We start from the raw sequence: 20873 nt of genomic DNA on the forward strand, positions 1-20873 counted from the left end.
ACATCCTTTTATGTAGTCCATCTAAACAACAGTGTGAAAAAGACAGTGAATCTGTTGAAACATCTTCCTTCTTATGGCCATAAAGCCAGCCTTTCTAAGTTACAGTTTGTACAGGACGAATGTGTACAATGTGCACATGCTGGTTACAAATAAGAAAATATAAACAACAAACAGTTTCTGCCATGGTTCACAGCATGTGTATGATCACCTTCATCGCAGGTCTCAGCAAGGATGTTTCAATCTTCGGTGTCAGAGGTTACTAGCACTTAACACACCGGTGGAGTACAGCTTTTACTGCTGACTCTTATCTTTGTCCTTCCGGGCGTGTTGGTTAGGCTGATGTATGTCAGGGTGGAAGCCATCTACTGGTTCTGGTACCTTCTTACAGTGACTGGCATGAATCCAGGTTGCTCTCTCTGCAACTTTAACAGCTGTATGAGTGACCAGTAGCACCTGGAACGGGCCTTGCCAACGTTTGGACTTCCAATGTTTCCTGCGAAGTTCCTTCACCACCTGTCATCTGGTTGGAGTGGTGTGTTTTCTGTGGCTGGAAGGGCTGCTTTTACTGTCTGTGAAACTTGAGATAGAACAGTGGAAAGGTTTCGACAGTAAGACAACATAGCATCATCACAAACAGTTGTGGAAGGGAGGGGTCTGGTTACAGGTCCCAATCCCAGGTTAGGAGGTCTGCCAAATAAAATTTCAAATGGGCTGAGATTCACTTGAGCTCTGATTCTCATTCTCATGTAGGTAAGCACAATAGGTAATACTTTTGTCCATGGCAGACCTGTTTCTTCACAACATTTGGCTAACTTGGACTTTAATGTACCATTTTCTCTTTCCACAGCACCTCCACTCTGTGGATGATAAGCACAATGTGTGCGCAAGGTTATTCCCAGGAATTTACCAACCTCAGTCAATGCAGTGTTTACAAAATGTGTGCCATTATCACTGCTGATCTTCTCTGGAATGCCCCATCTAGGAATGATTTCTGTTTAGCAGCGCTTTAGTCACTGCATTACTGTTTGCATGTTTTGCAGGGAAAACTTCAACCCATTTACTAAACACGTCCACTATTACTAGTGCATATTTCTTTCTTTCAGCTGGTGTGAGTTCAACAAAATCCATCATCAAATGTTCAAAAGGTTTCTCTGGTGGAGGGTGTGCAACTTGCGATGTGTGTAATGCCTTTCCTACATTATGTGTGGCACAAACCATACATGACTGACAGTATTTTTGCGCATATGAACTGAACCCTTTTGTGAACCACTGAGCAGTGAGTGCATTCAGCATCCCCCCTTTTGACACATGGTCCAACCCATGTGTCAATTTTGAAAAATGAGGAAAAAAATGTTTAGGTAGACAGGGTTTACCATCAGGTCCCATCCAAACACCATCCATATGAGTTGCACCCACAGAGGACCAAATGCGTCCAGAGGACCAAATTTCATCTGCAGAGGCAAAAGTTTGCAAAGCATGGAGATCTGTGAGGGAGTCTTCTGCCTGCAAAGAGAGGGAAGCGAAAACAGGAAAAGATTTAGCTGCTTGCTTAGCTGCAGCATCAGCTCTGGCATTGCCACAAGCAACAGGATCGTCTGAGTTAGTGTGAGCCGCACACGTACAGACCGAGATTGCTGTAGGCAAAAGGATCACATCAAGAAGATCAGAAACCTGCTTGGAGTTCAGAATAGTTTTACCATCTGATTTAAGGAAATGCCTGTGTTTCCACAGCGCACCAAAGTCATGAACAACACCAAAAGCATATCTGGAATCTGTGTAAATAGTGACAGACTTACCAGCTGCCAACTTACAAGCTTCAGTAAGTGCAATAAGCTCAGTAGTTTGAGCAGAGAAATGTTTAGGAAGAGAACCAGACAACAAAGTGTCATGTGAAGAACATACTGCAAACCAAACACAGTTAGTACCTGTGGCTGGATCACGCAAAGCTGATCCATCTACAAAAAGAATCATGTCAGAGTTTGGAAGAGGAGTCTCTAAAAGATCAGGTCGGGGTGTACAAACTTGTTCCAAAACAGCTTCACAGTCATGAGGCTCCCCATCCTCAGGAGTCGGAAGCAAAGTAGCAGGATTCAGAACAGTACAACGTTTAACAGTGACATTTGGCATATCACAGAGGTGTATCTGAGCCAACGAGCAGTTGAAAGATGTGAAGTTTTCTGCTCGAGAAGAATAATGGCAACAGCATGAGGAACCAAAAAAGTCAAATTAGCGTAGCCCACAATATCTTGGGAGGCCAGGACAGCTTTCTCTGCAGCTGCAACAACACGAAGACAACCAGGCAGGCCTGCAGCCACAGAGTCCAGTTTTGCTGAGAAATGAGCCACTGGCCTTTGCCTGCCCCATGTTCCTGCATAAGAACAGATGTCATGCTTCTCATCAACTGCCTGTATGAAAGGTTTATGAGGATCTGGAATGCCAAGTGTTGGTGCTGTTTGAAGAGCCAGCTTAAGCTGACTAAAGGCTGATTCAGCCTCAGGAGTCCATGGAACACGGTCAGCTGACTGGAGGCCTTTACCATGGATAAGAGCACCTAAGAGAGCTTCGAGAAAAGAGTAGTTAGGAATAAAGTTCCTGCAGTAAGATGTTATACCTAAGAATGACATAAGCTGTTTTTTAGTAACCGGTTTAGGAATGATCTGAACTGCAGCAACACGTTTAGGAGAAAGTGAGCGCCCATCCTTAGAAATCACATGACCCAAAAAGGTGACTTCGTCCTGTACAAACTGTAAATTAGAAAGGCTGGCTTTAAGGCTATAAGAATGAAGATGTTTCAACAGATTCACTGTCTTTTTCACACTGTTGTTTAGATGGACTACATAAAAGGATGTCATCCACATACTGCAAAAGAGCAGAGCCTGTGGTTGATTGAAGTTAATCCAGACTAGCTTTGAGGGCAGCATTGTAAATAGTGGGACTTTCACAGTACCCCTGGCATAACCGGGTAAAAGTCCAAGATCTCCCTTCAAACTAAAAAGCAAACCAAAATGGGCTATCAGGGTGCACTGGCGACAAGTCAACCACTGAGAAAAACTGTGCATCTGATGTAATTTGAGACAAAATAGTGTGTGGGTTGGGCACAGTAGGAGCATGTGGCTGAACTTTAGCATTCACCGCTTGGAGGTCCTGTACAAAACGCCATTCATCTGGCTGGCCAGCATCTTTAATCTTTTTAACAGGAATCAATGGAGTAAGCACAGGTGAATTTTCAAAAGGAACAATAACGCCTGTTTTCTGAAAAGATTGAAAAACAGGTTTAATCCCTTTAATTGCTTCAGGCTTAAAAGGGTATTGTTTTTTACATGGACAAAAGTCTGATTTAGGGGTGACAATTACTGGTTCACAGCCTTTTATCAACCCCACATCATATTTGCTCTTAGCCCAAAGATCATTGGGCACTTCAGCCAACATGGGTATCGAAGACAAATCTGTTTCAGATAAAAAACATGCTTCAAAATGTGATTCTGTGGTAGGAATTAAGTCCACAGTTCTTTGACAATGCATTGTACTCAAAAATGTTTTTTTGTATGCTGACAATCGTTCAGAAAACATCAAATTTGGATCAGCAGGTGAAACGGTCCACTCCATTTCTTTCTGACATGTAGCAACAAACTCTCCCACACCTTGTCACTGCCTGTGTGTACGTTTGGCCAAGGAAATGTGAGGGCGAGTACCACAAACATTAAAAAAATCGAAGTGCTCTGGAGTGAGCGACACAGCCAATAAAGTAGGCGCACATATTTTTTCACTTCTTCTCATAGTCATTGTCAGGCCCCAAAGAAATGTGTGATGTGCAGTGCAAATCAGTAGGTTGCATGAAATCAGAAAGGGGTGAAACTAACGCTTTTGCTTCTTCCACTAGTTGTTGTGAAAAAGGAGAGCTGGGAAGTTTCCACTCATAAGCATATGTAAGTGCCGATGAATCAAACTGCACTGCTGTGAAAACTTTGTCAGGCTGTAACATAACCTTAACACCCTCTGGTGTAGAAGTTAAAATAATGCCTAATTTACACATGAGATCACAGCCCATCAGGTTAATGGGACACAACTCTGATAACAAAAATGAGTGTTTGAAGGAGAGCTCATCAGGAGTGACAACACGCAATGGGCATTGTCATTTTCTCCTTCACAACCTGGCCTGATGCAGACATACAGTAAATGTGGTTTCCACTTAACTTTGGAGGACAATCAAACTCCCCTGACGTCACTACTGATGAACATAAGTTCCTATATTCTGAGAGAAATATCTTTGCTCTAGGACGGAAATAGCATGCAAAACTTTACTACGTGAATCACAGTCGGCAAGCGTTTCTTCACTACACAGAGCAGGAAAAATGTGTGAGTGTGTTTGTGCTATCACCCATTAGTGGAGGCTCCGCTGCCGCGTGACGTCCAGAACCTGCCTCCCACCCTCAGTCAGTCTTTTGCCCAATTTCATCACTTTTCAGCTGTGGACAGTCCTTCTTCCAGTGTCCAGTCTGGACACAGTAAAAACAAATATTCGGATCATAGCTCTGGCGTGGCCCATTTCGACCTCCTCTCCCACACGTCCACGTCTTCGACTTCGGCCTCGTCCTCTGTTTACACCAACTGCGTAATACATGGTCATGGCTGCCAAATGCAGCTCCTTTTCACACTTGTCCCTTTTGGTTGTCTTACGCGTCTCAACTTGGTTCTGAGCATGGCGAGCATATCGGCGAACGTCAGCCAAACGAGGACCCTCACACCATCCCACGTAAATGTTCTTTACTTCAGTGGCAACATCTGGCATGAGGCCTTTAATTATTGCATCGCAAACTGTGGCCTTCTCTCAGCCAAACACCTCTGATCTCGCTTTTCATGATGTAAGGTTGGGCATTCAGACCTTGCTTCACCTGCTTTTCACCAAATATAGTCGGACATTCACACCTTCTTGCAGCCGAACACTTCCACTCCACCTTTTAGTGTTCTATCACACCTTTTTTTTCACCGCATTTTATAGATTATGGTTGGAAATTCTCAACCACTCTCATCCGAAGACCTCTCCTCCCGCTTTTGTTAATATATTTGAACTTTAGTCGGACATTCACACCTTCTTGCAGCCGAACCACCTCCGCTCCCTGTTTTGATCATGTATGGTCTGGCAATACTACCTTTTCTTACCCATTTTTCAGGAATTATGGGTGGACATTCAAACCTTCCTGCAGCTGAACACCTCCTCTCCCGCTTATGATCATGTGCGGTTTGATATTCGAAAATTTTCTTTCATGTTTTCTAGCAATTATTGATGGACATTCAGACCTTCTTGCAGCTGAACACCTCCGCTCCCGCTTTTGTTAATATATTTGAACTTTAGTCGGACATTCACACCTTCTTGCAGCCGAACCACCTCCGCTCCCTGTTTTGATCATGTATGGTCCGGCAATACTACCTTTTCTTACCCATTTTTCAGGAATTATGGGTGGACATTCAAACCTTCCTGCAGCTGAACACCTCCTCTCCCGCTTATGATCATGTGCGGTTTGATATTCGAAAATTTTCTTTCATGTTTTCTAGCAATTATTGATGGACATTCAGACCTTCTTGCAGCTGAACACCTCCGCTCCCGCTTTTGTTAATATATTTGAACTTTAGTCTGACATTCACACCTACTTGCAGCCGAACACCACCTCTCTAGCTTTTGATGAGGTATGGTCCGGCATTCTTACTGTTTCTAACACATTTTTCAGCAATTATGGTAGGACATTCACACCTTCTTGCAGCTGAACACCTCCTCTCCCACTTATGATCATGTGCGGATTGATTTTCGAAAATTTTCTTTCATGTTTTCTAGCAATTAATAATGGACATTTAGACCTTCTTGCAGCTGAACACCTCTGCTCCCGCTTTTGATCATACATTGTCAGGCATTCGCACCTTGTCTTACCCGCTTTTTACAAACTTTAGTCGAACATTCACACCTTTTTGCAGCCGAACACAGTTTTTTGCAGCCGAATTTGGGCATTCGAACCTTTTCATACCCACTTTTTACCAACTATGGTCGGACATTCACACCGTCTTACAACGGAACACCTCCACTCCCTCTTTTGATGGTGTATGTTCGGGCATTCGAACCTTTTCTTACCCGCTTTTTACAAACTATGCTCGGACATTCAAACCTTCTTGTAGCCGAACACATCCACTCGTGCTTTTGATGATGTATGGTATGGCATTCGAACCTACTTGTTGCCCGCTTTTCATTAATCATGGGTGGACATTCACACCTTGTCGCAGCCAAACACCTCCGCTCCCTGGTTTGATCATGTATGGTTGGACATTCGCACCTTTTCTCACCCGCTTTTTGCAAACTATGGTCGGCCATTCACAGCTTCCTCTCCACCATACTTGTATGGTGGGATATTCACACCCACTTGCATTCGAAGACCTCCGCCCCCACTTTTGTTGATATTTAGTCGGTCATTCGCACCTTACCCGCTTTTGGCAAACTATGGCCTTCTTGCAGCCAAAAACCTCTGATCTCGCTTTTGATGATGTAAGGTTGGGCATTCAGACCTTGCTTCACCTGCTTTTCACCAAATATAGTCGGACATTCACACCTTCTTGCAGCCGAACACTTCCGCTCCACCTTTTAGTTTTCTATGGGGCATTCACACCTTTATTTTCACCGCATTTTATAAAAACACCACAGGAACACCGTATTGAGGCTTTGTTCTGACCGCTCATTCGGTGTCGCGTTTCTTTCAAGCATTTCTCCTGGTTAGCCCGCACTCGGCTCGCTCCCAGAGCCGTGTTAAAGTCTGCTTCGCATTCACTCTCTTTTCTCAGCAGACTAAAAGAAACTTCCATCCTGCACCGCTGTTTGCTTTTTCACAACAGCAGAGGAGAGCGCACCGTTCCCAGCGGCACTGCAATACCGGGTCGATGCTTGGAGTGAACGGAGCAAGCTCCTTTTTCAACTCCTATTGATAAAAATCCATCTAATATGTAGTCCTTGCATAGACATATCACATATTAAACTGATAAGTACAGATGGATTATGTGCAATTATTAAAGAGAGTAGAGGACGATCTCTCTCGTTGGAAGTCCTTACCTATATCACTTATGGGGAGAGTTACAACCATTAAAATGATGATACTACCAAAAGTTAACTATTTGTTCTCAATGATCCCCATAAAACCATCTGCTACTTGGTTTAAGTCACTAGATTCATGCATCTCCAAATTTCTGTGGAAAAACAAACCACCACGTATTAGTTTACAAACCCTACAGAAGACCAAGGACAGTGGTGGATTAGATTTACCTCATTTTCAGCACTATTCCTTAGCCAATAGGTTACAATATAAATCAAAATGGTTTAAACCTTGTTGTTGTCACAGTTCCCAGAGATGTTGTAATCGTTGAGGATTCTATATTCACCCCCTCATTAGAGGCACGTGTTGCAGATTGATGACACTGAATCTTCTTCTCTGTTCATTGCTGGCATCATTCCCAGCATCGTAAGTGTTCGTGGCATTGTTAGCCTCTTCTTCTGGATCTTGATATCGAGCATCCTTTTGTATTTCTGGTTTGTAAGTCCTCTCTCTTCGTTCACCGGAGTCTTCGTCTCTTTGTCCTTGAGTTTGGTGATTTTTTCTTTTTTTGATGCCTTGACACAGTGTGACAGGTGATACCACGTGGGAGATCCTTTAACTTGGACTGCTGTCCCTGTGCTGCGAAATGGCTGTGCTGCTCAAATGGTCTCTCCTTCATCATATACACAGTTATTTATACATCACCTTCCACCATGAAGCGTTGTCCCTTTTTGTTTCTCTCTTTGTTCTTAAAATGCTGTTATGCATGTCTAAACCAATCCATTAAACTAGATCATTTTGGCAGTAAAGCGATCTACAATGTGCTTGGTCGCAAAGCTGCTCATCTGTGGTAAACAGCTCTTCAGAAAGGCATTCTTCAATTGATTTCACTAATTTTATGTAATAATTTTGTGATTTCCTACAAAACTACACTTCTTCTCCCATCTGTCTGAGTATTTAATATTGTCTGGGTCCCGTTAAAACATATATTTTTCCCATCTAATTCCTTGTTTGCTTTAAAACAAGTATTCCCCATTTTCTATCCCTTCAGTAGCCAACCAGTTTGTATGGAGTACACTGGAGCAACTTGACTGATCAGTAAAACACTGCTTTTGTTGTCACCGCAAGGCTTCCCCCGTCGGTTGTTTCACTGAGACACTACTGAGTAACTACAACTCAACACAGTTTATACACATAACATTCATATACATACTAACAAACAAACAAACAATAATTTATCGCAATTTTCTCATCTCTGTTTGAACGTACACCCAGGTAAATATTCCTGTAGTCTTCTCATACCGACTATGGACCCATTCATTGTTTAACTTCACTGTTTTGCAAATCCTAATTGAATATTACACATTGACATTGAACTTTACTGGATAAGCAGGTCTTCATTGCATTCAGCAGCCTATATGTGAGCATCTATGTGTAAGCTGTTCTTCTTTGCATTTATCAGCAGCAAGCAATTCTTCACTGCACATGCATATGTAAATAGTAAAACAATTCCAATGTGTTAGCGAAACCTTCTATATCACAGTGGTTTCTAAGATCTATTTTAAGTTCTTTGCCATCAGTGAGATGACATAGTTTACAAAGTGTGTCAAATTATCACTGAAGATCTTTTCAGGTATTTCAAATCTAGAAATAAGTTATTTTACGCGTGATTTTGCTACTGAGAGTGCATCTGCTTGTGCACATGGAAATATTTCAGACCATTTGGTAAAAACCTCTGTTGTCACTGAGCAGAATCGTTTCCCTTAACATTAATTTAGTTCAATGAAATCTACACAATAATGAAATAATGAAATCCAAACAAATATGTTGAAAAAGATACACTGGCTTAGGGAATTATCTTCGTTTTGGTCTTAGATTGCCCTGTGGAATGTATTTTGCACATATTTGACCTGCTAGACAAAACTTTATTCATTTATTTATTCTAAAAAAAAATTCAATAATTAGTAAAACCATATGCTGTAAAAACCTTGTTCATTATTGCTTCCATCCCTCCTGTTGAGACATGACATGGTCCGTGGCTCAATACTGCAGCATATTTAAACAAATTCTTTGGCAGTATGGTTTTCCTTCCGGTCATTCATACGAGTCTATTGTAGATGGCAATTGAATAACATCTAATAATGCTAAAATATTTGTAGTTTATACATTTAGCTGTGGATGTCAACATACCTGTTTTTCCAATGCTGTGTTAACACATGTACAGTTGAGAAGGCATACTGACTGTCAGTGTAAACGTTAACAACCTTTTTGTTATTTAATTTACAAGCTTCAGTTAAAGCTACCAATTCGACTGCTTGAACAGAGTAATTTTTTGGTAGTGGTTGTTTTAAGAAAACTTCAGTTTCTGTTACTACTGCAAATCCTGTAGCATTTGTGCCATCAGGGTTTTTTGCTTGACCTGTTGAATAAATATAGTTATTTCTGCATTTTCATAACGTATATCAGTTAAGTCTGGCCTGGGTAAAACACTGATGGTTATTTCTGACATGTAATCATGAGGCTTTCCATCTGTGGGGTAGGTAGCAGTGTGGATGGATTAAGTGTAGCACATCTCTCGACAACAAGGTGTGGCTGTGAAAGAAGAACTGTTATGTAGGAGAGATGTCTGGTAAAGATATTTTGTTAAGTAACCATATCACAGCCACTGCATGAGGTACCTTAAGTGTTAATGGGTGAAATAACACCATTATTGTTGATGCCTGCACTGCCAATGGCTTCTGGCCATTGATTCAAAAGTACGATCTCGTCCCTTTTTCCCCCTTTCAGTGGACACTGGCCCCTAATTACCGCAATTCAGCAGGGGGTCTTTCATTAGGAGTACTGGACTCCCCCGTGCACGGTTTCAGCTCCGACCCTGGAAAGCGGAAAAAACGTTGAGATCTGGTTTGAGGACCCAATTGTTGAGAAAAGTCTCTCAATGAGACTCAGAGTTGCTGGAGTCAGTTAATGCAAATGTTTAATCTTGCAGCAAGTTCAAGAATGTGTGTGTATGGGTGTATGTGTGCGAACGTGTGTGAGTTTGTGTGTGTGAGAGTTTAAAGAACCTGTTATCCACAGGCAGGTCTTAACTAGTATGGCACAGGTCCAGCCTGTCTCATCTTTTTTGGAAGGTCCAGCGCTCGGCCGTAACCCTTCTGTCTGTTTGGACTCTCACATACATTCGGTTAATCATAGAAAAACGAGAACAAAACTTTTTAGCCCCTTAAATTCATAAAACAGACATGGTGCAGTTATTTCCATTCTAGAAAATAAGAGTAATCACCACCATTCCTATAAATTCTGGATATTCTAACAATCTGAATCTTTTTTAAATGTTCGATGAAGCCCTTTGCTGTTCTGTTTAGAGACTCAGCTGATCATAAACCAAGTTTTGCTCTTGAACCAAGCTTCTAAACTCTTCACCTTTTTCATTTCTCAGTTAGTATTCACTTTAAAACTGATTAAAAGAAAAATTAAATGAATGCCTATCAACAAATGTGGGATCTAAACTCTAGTGCTTTCTCTAAAATAATTTCCTTTCTCAATTCAGAAATGTGTGTGTGTAAGTCACAACACCCGTGACACCAAAACGGCTTTCTTTTCTCTCTTTTTTCTACACTCTGCACTGTGAGCACACACACCAAATCAGAAAGGCTTTTTTCTCTCTTTTCTACATTATGGACTGTGGGGACACAAAACCGCTCTCTCTTTTTTTTTTTTTGATTGTGTGCCAGGGCGTTGTCTCACGTATTAGATTATGCTTAAGATACGAATGGGTTTATCAGTCACATCAGAATCCATACATACTGATCCTCCCGTAATAAAATGGTCGGATCTTATCAAACACACTTTGTTTCTTGTGACAAGTCAGCGAAACAGCGTATACACGTCAAGACACTGAATCAAGTTTGCCACAAGAACTCATAAGTTTGGCAGTATTGCTCTGCCGTCAGCAATCATACACCCATTTTATTTTCATGAGACATGTGCAGGCACCTGTTCATCCACTGTTCTATCACTATGAATTAGTTTATCTATTATCAATAAGGATACTTCTACAACTACTATCAAAGTATGTCCGGACTTCTTATGTTGTCAGTTGCTATATATGAATAAGTGGGTAGCTACTGACAAGCATTAAGCATGTCACACAGCCCAAACATATAACATTTCAGGACACACCACACAGTTAACAACCACAGTGAAGCGTGTCAAAGCCCAAACATGTAACATTCAACAGGACACTTACACAACACATTCAAATCAAACAGTCAGACAACATACAAGAACATATACCCCAGCCAGCATTGCTCCCTGCCTATTTTCCTACAACTCACTATGTGTGCGCACACCTTTATTCACAAACTCTTCAACTTATACTCTTTTACCGAAGCTGCTACAGCTCGATTGGCCAAATACCCTTAGATCCTATTTCGGTGAATTTGACATCTGCCTTGTATGTAACAGATTAGCGGTTTAGCAGTTTTAATTTAGTTTGAGTGAAGGAATTCATTTTATAGCAAAATCCGAAATCGTGAAGAACTCATGGAAGTAAGCTTATTCTCGGATTCCTGAAACTTTAGATTTGCTCTTTCTTTTACTGCAAAGTACAACGTTGAGCAGCACTAATGAGTTGTTTCTATTTTTGGCAGGCTTTACCTTTGCGGATGAAGCCCTTTCTGTCTGTGCAAAAGAAATCTTGTTACTGTGCAGAGTGACTTCTCTGAGTAGAGTCGCCTTACTTGTTGCGACTGTGCCGATGTTCGAAGCTGGAGTGCAAAGTTGTTGCTTGAATGGTGCTCGCTGGAGCGTGTGGTAGTGTAAAGTTATACCATTTAAAAGGGCTGAAGAGTGCTCAGTGCAGCGGGTGGGCGGAGGTGCAAAGTGACACTATGGCCATAAAAAGAACACCGCTACAAGTGCGCATTGTGCCAGGAAGGGCCCTCGGACGTGAACCAGTGGACAGTTATCGCTTCTCGGCCTTTTGGCTAAGATCAAGTGTAGTATCTGTTCTTATCAGTTTAATGTCTGATATGTCCTCTTTGCGAGGACTACATATTAAATGGATTTTTATCAATAGGAGTTGAAAAAGGAGCTTGCTCCGTTCACTCCAAGCATCGACCCGGTACTGCAGTGCCGCTGGGAATGGTGCGCTCTCCTCTGCTCTTGTGAAAAAGCAAACAGCGGTGCAGGATGGAAGTTTCAGGGAGCCTAAGATGAAACTTTCTTTTAATCTGCTGAGAAAAGAGAGTGAATGCGAAGCAGACTTTAACACGGCTCTGGGAGCGAGCCGAGTGCGGGCTAACCGGGAGAATTGCTTGAAAGAAACGCGACACCGAATGAGCAGTCAGAACAAAGCCTCAATACGGTGTTCCTGTGGTGTTTTTATAAAATGCGGTGTAAAAAAAGGTGTGAATGCCCCATAGAAAACTAATAGGTGAATCGGAAGTGTTCGGCTGCAAGAAGGTGTGAATGTCCGACTATATTTGGTGAAAAGCAGGTGAAGCAAGGTCTGAATGCCCAACCTTACATCATCAAAAGCGAGATCAGAGGTTTTTGGCTGCAAGAAGGCCATAGTTTGCCAAAAGCGGGTAAGGTGCGAATGATCGGCTAAATATCAACAAAAGTGGGGGCGGAGGTCTTCGGATGCAAGTGGATGTGAATATCCCACCATACAAGTATGGTGGAGAGGAAGCTGTGAATGGCCGACCATAGTTTGCAAGAAGCGGGTGAGAAAAGGTGCGAATGTCCAACCATACATGATCAAAACAGGGAGCGGAGGTGTTTGGCTGCGACAAGGTGTGAATGTCCACCCATAATTAATGAAAAGCGGGCAACAAGTAGGTTCGAATGCCCAACCATACATCATCAAAAGCAGGAGTGGATGTGTTCGGCTACAAGAAGGTTTGAATGTCCGAGCATAGTTTGTAAAAAGCGGGTAAGAAAAGGTTCGAATGCCCGAACATACACCATCAAAAGAGGGAGCGGAGGTGTTCCGCTGTAAGACGGTGTGAATGTCCGACCATAGTTGGTAAAAAGTGGGTATGAAAAGGTTCGAATGCCCAAATTCGGCTGCAAAAAACTGTGTTCGGCTGCAAAAAGGTGTGAATGTTCGACTAAATTTTGTAAAAAGCGGGTAAGACAAAGTGTGAATGCCTGACAATGTATGATCAAAAGCGGGAGCGGAGGTGTTCAGCTGCAAGAAGGTCTAAATGTCCATTTTTAATTGCTAGAAAACATGAAAGAAAATTTTCGAAAATCAATCCGCACATGATCATAAGTGGGAGAGGAGGTGTTCAGCTGCAAGAAGGTGTGAATGTCCTACCATAATTGCTGAAAAATGTGTTAGAAACGGTAAGAATGCCGGACCATACATCCTCAAAAGCTAGAGAGGTGGTGTTCGGCTGCAAGTAGGTGTGAATGTCTGACTAAAGTTCAAATATATTAACAAAAGCGGGAGGAGAGGTCTTTGGATGAGTGGTTGAGAATTTCCAACCATAATCTATAAAATGCGGTGAAAAAAAAGGTGTGATAGATACCTAAAAGGTGGAGCGGAAGTGTTCGGCTGCAAGAAGGTGTGAATGTTATATATATAGTTGGTGAAAAGCAGGAAAAGAAAGGTCTGAATGCCCAATCTTACATCATCAAAAGCGAGATCAGAGGTGTTTGGCGGCAAGAAAACGGGTAAGGTGTGAATGACCGACTAAATATCAACAAAAGTGGGGGCGGAGGTCTTCGGATGCAAGTGGGTGTGAATATCCCACCATACAAGTATGGTGGAGAGGAAGCTGTGAATGGCCGACCATAGTTTGCAAAAAGCGGGTGAGAAAAGGTGCGAATGTCCAACCATACATGATCAAAACAGGGAGCGGAGGTGTTTGGCTGCGACAAGGTGTGAATGTCCACCCATAATTAATGAAAAGCGGGCAACAAGTAGGTTCGAATGCCCAACCATACATCAACAAAAGCAGGAGTGGATGTGTTTGGCTACAAGAAGGTTTGAATGTCCGAGCATAGTTTGTAAAAAGCGGGTAAGAAAAGGTGCGAATGCCCGACAAAGTATGATCAAAAGAGGGAGTGGAGGTTTTCGGCTACAAGAAGGTTTGAATGTACGACCATAGTTTGTAAAAAGCGGGTAAGAAAAGGTGCGAATGCCCGAACATACACCATCAAAAGAGGGAGCGGAGGTGTTCCGCTGAAAGACGGTGTGAATGTCCGACCATAGTTGGTAAAAAGCGGGTAAGAAAAGGTTCGAATGCCCGAATATATACCATCAAAAGCGGAAGCGGAGGTGTTCGGCTGTAAGAAGTTGTGAACGTCCGACCAAAGTTTGTAAAAAGCAGTTAAGAAAAGGTTTGAATATCCAACCAAACATAATCAAAAGTGGGAGCAGAGCTGTTCGACTGCAAGTAGGTGTGAATGTCCGACCATAGTTGGTAAAAAGCGGGTAAGAAAAGGTTAAAAAACCCGACTGTACACAATCAAAAGAGGGAGCGGACGTGTTTCGCTGCAAGAAGGTGTGAATGTCCGAGCATAGTTTGTAAAAAGTGGGTAAGAAAAGGTTCGAATGCCAGAACATACACCATCAAAAGAGAGAGCGGAGGTGTTCCGCTGTAAGAAGGTGTGAATATCCGACCATAGTTGGTAAAAAGCGGGTAAGAAAAGGTTCGAATGCCAAAATATACACCATCAAAAGCGGAAGCCGAGGTGTTCGGCTGCAAGTAGGTGTGAATGTCAGATCATAATTTGCAAAAAGCTGATGAGAAAGGTGTGAATGACCGACAATAATTGCTGAAAAATGTGTTAGGAAAGGTAAGAATGCCGGACCATTCATCATCAAAAGCGGGAGAAGAGGTGTTCGGCTGCAAGAAGCTGTGAATGTCCAGCCATAATTACTCAAAAACGGGTACGAAAAGGTAGTATTGCCAGACCATAAATGATCAAAAAAGGGAGCGGAGGTTTTCCGCTGTAAGAAGGTGTGAATATCCGACCATAATTGGTAAAAAGCGGGTAAGAAAAGGTGCGAATGCCCGACAATGTATGATCAAAAGAGGGAACGGAGGTTTTCGGCTGCAAGAAGGTCTAAATGTCCAACCATAATTTGTAAAAACCGGGGAAGAAAAGGCTCGGAAGCCCAACTATACACCATCAAAAGCGGGAGCTGAGGTGTTCAGCTGCAAGAAGGTCTGATTGTCCATCAATAATTGCTAGAAAACATGAAAAAAAATTTCGAATATCCAACCGCACATGATCATAAGTGGGAGAGGAGGTGTTCAGCTGCAAGAAGGTGTGAATGTCCACCCATAATTCCTCAAAAATGGGTAAAAAAAAAGGTGCGAATGCCCAACCATACATCATCAAAAGCAGTACTGGATGTGTTAGGCTACAAGAAGGTTTGAATGTCCGAGCATAGTTTGTAAAAAGCGGGTAAGAAAAGGTTCGAATGCCCGAACATACACCATCAAAAGAGGGAGCGGAGGTGTTCCGCCATAAGAAGGTGTGAATGTCCGACCGTAGTTGGTTAAAATACCCGACTGTACACAATCAATAGCGGGAGCGAATGTGTTCGGCTACAAGAAGGTGTGAATGGCCGACCATTTTTTGTAAATAGCGGGTAAGAAAAGGTGCGAATGCCCGACAATGTATGATCAAAAGAGGGAGCGGAGGTTTTCGGCTAAAAGAAGGTCTGAATGTCCAACCATAATTTGTAAAAACCGGGGAAGAAAAGGCTCGAAATCCCGACTATACACCATCAAAAGCGGGAGCAGAGGGGTTCAGCTGCAAGAAGGTCTGAATGTCCATCAATAATTGCTAGAAAACATGAAAGAAAATTTTCGAATATCAAACCGCACATGATCATATGCGGGAGAGGAGGTGTTCAGCTGCAAGAAGGTGTGAATGTCCACCCATAATTCCTGAAAAATGGGTAAAAAAAGGTGCGAATGCCCAACCATACATCATCAAAAGCATGTGTGAATGTCAGATCATAATTTGCAAAAACCTGATGAACACATCAAATTTGGATCAGCAGGTGAAACAGTCCACTCCATTTCTTTCTGACATGTAGCAACAAACTCTCCCACACCTTGTCACTGCCAGTGTGTACGTTTGGCCAAGGAAATGTGAGGGCGAGTACCACAAACATTAAAAAAATCTAAGTGCTCTGGAGTCAATAAAGTAGGCGCACATATTTTTTCACTTCTTCTCATAGTCATTGTCAGGCCCCAAAGAAATGTGTGATGTGCAGTGCAAATCAGCAGGTTGCATGAAATCAGAAAGGGGTGAAACTAACGCTTTTGCTTCTTCCACTAGTTGTTGTGAAAAAGGAGAGCTGGGAAGTTTCCACTCATAAGCATATGTAAGTGCAGATGAATCAAACTGCACTGCTGTGAAAACTTTGTCAGGCTGTAACATAACGTTAACACCCTCTGGTGTAGAAGTTAAAATAATGCCTAATTTACACATGAGATCACAGCCCATCAGGTTAATGGGACACAACTCTGATAACAAAAATGAGTGTTTGAAGGAGAGCCCATCTGGAGTGACACACGCAATGGGCGATGTCATTTTCTCCTTCACAACCTGGCCTGATGCAGACATAGAGTAAACGTGGTTTCCACTTAACTTTGGAGGACAATCAAACTCCCCTGACGTCACTACTGATGAACATAAGTTCCTATATTCTGAGAGAAATATCTTTGCTCTAGGACGGAAATAGCATGCAAAACTTTACGACGTGAATCACAGTCGGCAAGCGTTTCTTCACTACACAGAGCAGGAAAAATGTGTGAGTGTGTTTGTGCTATCACCCATTAGTGGAGGCTCCGCTGCCACGTGACGTCCAGAACCTGCCTCCCACCCTCAGTCAGCCTTTTGCCCAATTTCATCACTTTTCAGCTGTGGACACAGCCACAGTAAAAACAAATATTCGGATCATAGCTCTGGCGTGGCCCATTTCGACCTCCTCTCCCACACGTCCACGTCTTCGACTTCGGCCTCGTCCTCTGTTTAAACCAACTGCGTAATACATGGTCATGGCTGCCAAATGCAGCTCCTTTTCACACTTGTCCTATATCTTAAGCGTCTCAACTTGGCTCTCAGCATGGCGAGCATATCGGCGAACGTCAGCCAAACGAGGACCCTCACACCATCCCACGTAAATGTTCTTTACTTCAGTGGCGACATCTGGCATGAGGCCTTTAATTATTGCATTGCATGCAATACTCTCCCATGGTCCTGATTCATTACCCAAATCCCTTGGTCTCTGATGACCGCTGTGCTTGCTGACTTCCTCAAGGATGCGGTGTACAAAATCATCAGTCCCTTCACCGGGTTTCTGTTTGCAGGTGTAAATGTGGGACATATTGATTTTGGTTGGAAATTGAGTGGTGATGGCTTGACACAGTCTTTGGATGGCTGCTTCATATTGAGCGTTATCATTATGTCCTCGTTCACTGTTGGTAGGTCGCAAATCCAGTTGTAGCATACTGGCCTCTATTTTGCAGAGGTCGGTCAGTTTGAACTTTTTTGCCAATATGCGACGCAATTCAACCCCGGTCGGGCAGAATTGTGCGCAGAAATCTCGCAACTCGTCAGCAAAATGGGGTCCAGAAATCTCTGGATCTGGTAAGCATTGTTATGCTTCCATGATGTCAGTCTCAGTCCAGGGTCGATAAACCAGTAATGGTCAAGTGGGAACTGCAACTTTAACCATAGGCATGGTTTGAATCTGGTTTTGTTTTTTCTCACGTTTAGATCTCTGAAGTCCAGATTGTGGGTAAAGGATTTTTGTCACTTGCGTTAAAAGTTCTTGGGCAGGTACGCTGGAGAACCAAACGTCTTCCTTTTCCTCATCATCAGACCTATGTAACTGATGTTGTGAGAATGATGGAATTTCTTCCCGAGGGAGGATGGAAGAAGTCCCTTCTTCCCGAGAGCCAGAGGCTTGTGGCAGGGCTGGCTGTTGTTGTTGCAGGCGTCGTGGAGGGCAGGAGTCCAGGTCTGGATCCGGCACAGCGAGAGCGCTCAGGGTGGGGTAAAGAGGTGCAGAAGGAGAAAAAGTGTTATCAGTGGAATATGGTGATGGTTTAAAAGAAGATTCAGTCTTAATCAGAGCTGAATTATCTTTTCGTCCACATACTAAATTATTATCATCATTCCGTCATGGCATTCGTTTAACATTTTCCTTTCTTTCTCTTAATACACTTTATTTTTTCCAACATTCTATACCTTTCTTACTTCTTATTTAAACTTAATTTTCTTTTTTTTTGCTTCATCTCTTTCTCATATTTGCAAAACTTTTCTTCTAATTTTCTTATTTCTAACATACTAAAAGAACCTTCAGGTGGAAAACCTCTGGACCATATTTCTTTTTCATTTCAACATGCTTAGGTCCCCCGGTAGGGTCAAAAGTCTGAGACCTACTGTTTCCCATTCTCAGACTTGGAATGGGGAAATATATTCCTTCACTCAAAGGACGTCTCCAATGAGGACCTTAATCTGTACTCACACTTCTTCGGAGTACTTCACACTTCTTCGGACTGCTTCAAAAGTTTCCCTTACCCATGAAATCTCTGTCTCACTAATGACACAACTGGGAAACCCTCTTTTATTCAAATAAAAACTAAAAAGCAGTCCTATCATCTCAGACTATCATATTTAAAAAATGATCCCAGCGCTGGTATTCAGGAAAAGGACCTGCCAGTCCTCTCTCTCAGAAAAGGCCTTGGAGGTATGAGGCTGGAACAGCTACTTCAGTCCAGGCTGGCCATGCACTGCGGTCCGGTCCAGAGACACCAGTCGAGGGATCCTGTTCGTGACGCCAAAATTGTGGACATAGAAGGGCATGTTGAAGGTGTGAATGTCCGACCATAGTTGGTAAAAAGCGGGTAAGAAAAGGTTAAAATACCCGACTCTACACAATCAATAGCGGGAGCGGAGTTGTTCGGCTAAAAGAAGGTGTGAAAGTCCTACCATGGTTTGTAAAAAGCGGGTAAGAAAAGGTGCGAATGCCCGAACATACACCATCAAAAGAGGGAGCGGAGGTGTTCCGCTGAAAGACGGTGTGAATATCCGACCATAGTTGGTAAAAAGCGTGTAAGAAAAGGTTCGAATGCCCGAATATATACCATCAAAAGCGGAAGCGGAGATGTTCGGCTGCAAGAAGGTGTGAACGTCCGACCAAAGTTTGTAAAAAGCAGTTAAGAAAAGTTTCGAATATCCAACCAAACATAATCAAAAGTGGGAGCAGAGCTGTTCGACTGCAAGTAGGTGTGAATGTCCACCCATAATTCCTGAAAAATGGGTAAGAAAAGGTGCGAATGCCCGAACATACACCATCAAAAGAGGGAGCGGAGGTGTTCCGCTGTAAGATGGTGTGAATGTCCGACCATAATTGGTAAAAAGCGGGTAAGAAAAGGTTAAAATACCCGACTCTACACAATCAATAGCGGGAGCGGAGTTGTTCGGCTAAAAGAAGGTGTGAAAGTCTACTTCGCATTCCGCACCTCCACCCACCCGCTGCACTGAGCACTCTTCAGCCCTTTTAAATGGTATAACTTTACACTACCGCACGCTCCAGCGAGCACCATTCAAGCAACATCTTTGCACTCCAGCTTCGAACATCGGCAAAGTCGCAACAAGTAAGGCGACTCTACTCAGAGAAGTCACTCTGCACAGTAACAAGATTTCTTTTGCACAGACAGAAAGGGCTTCATCCGCAAAGGTAAAGCCTGCCAAAAATAGAAACAACTCATTAGTGCTGCTCAACATTGTACTTTGCAGTAAAAGAAAGAGCAAATCTAAAGATTCAGGAATCCGAGAATAAGCTTACTTCCATGAGTTCTTCACGCTTTCGGATTTTGCTATAAAATGAATTCCTTCACTCAAACTAAATTAAAACTGCTAAACCGCTAATCTGTTACATGTAAGGCAGATGTCAAATTCACCGAAATAGGATCTAAGGGTACTCGGCCAATCGAGCTGTAGCAGCTTTTGTAAAAGAGTATAAGTTGAAGAGTTTGTGAATAAAGGTGTGCGCACACATAGTGAGCTGTAGGAAAATAGGCAGGGAGCAATGCCGGCTGGGGTATATGTTCTTGTATGTTGTCTGACTGTTTGATTTGAATGTGTTGTGTAAGTGTCCTGTTGAATGTTACATGTTTGGGCTTTGACACTTCACTGTGGTTGTTAACTGTGTGGTGTGTCCTGAAATGTTATATGTTTGGGCTGTGTGACATGCTTAATGCTTGTCAGTAGCTACCCACTTATTCATATATAGCAACTGACAACATAAGAAGTCTGGACATACTTTGATAGTAGTTGTAGAAGTATCCTTATTGATAATAGATAAACTAATTCATAGTGATAGAACAGTAGATGAACAGGTGCCTGCACATGTCTCACGAAAATAAAATGGGTGTATGATTGCTGACGGCAGAGCAATACTGCCAAACTTATGAGTTCTTGTGGCAAACTTGATTCAGTGTCTTGACGTGTATACGCTGTTTCGCTGACTTGATTGTCACAAGAAACAAAGTGTGTTTGATAAGATCCGACCATTTTATTACGGGAGGATCAGTATGTATGGATTCTGATGTGACTGATAAACCCATTCGTATCGTAAGCATAATCTAATACGTGAGACAACGCCCTGGCACACAATCAAAAAAAAAAAGAGAGAGCGGTTTTGTGTCCCCACAGTCCATAATGTAGAAAAGAGAGAAAAAAGCCTTTCTGATTTGGTGTGTGTGCTCATAGTGCAGAGTGTAGAGAAAAGAGAGAAAAGAAAGCCGTTTTGGTGTCACG

The 20873-nt window shown here is 42.6% G+C and overlaps 1 non-coding gene and 1 pseudogene across 1 annotated transcript; one reads left to right on the top strand and one right to left on the bottom strand.

Moving 5' to 3' along the window:
- Positions 1–6877: 6877 nt before the first annotated feature.
- Positions 6878–7054, bottom strand: LOC140276253 (U2 spliceosomal RNA; annotated as a pseudogene).
- Positions 7055–12035: 4981 nt separating this feature from the next.
- Positions 12036–12226, top strand: LOC140275716 (U2 spliceosomal RNA). The gene has a single exon (XR_011908437.1). It is a non-coding gene; the product is annotated as a U2 spliceosomal RNA (small nuclear RNA).
- Positions 12227–20873: the final 8647 nt, after the last annotated feature.

The sequence above is a fragment of the Leuresthes tenuis genome, unplaced genomic scaffold (assembly GCF_036924035.1).
Source record: "Leuresthes tenuis unplaced genomic scaffold, fLeuTen1.0.hap1 SCAF_18, whole genome shotgun sequence".
In the NCBI taxonomy this organism is placed as follows: Eukaryota; Metazoa; Chordata; class Actinopteri; order Atheriniformes; family Atherinopsidae; genus Leuresthes; species Leuresthes tenuis.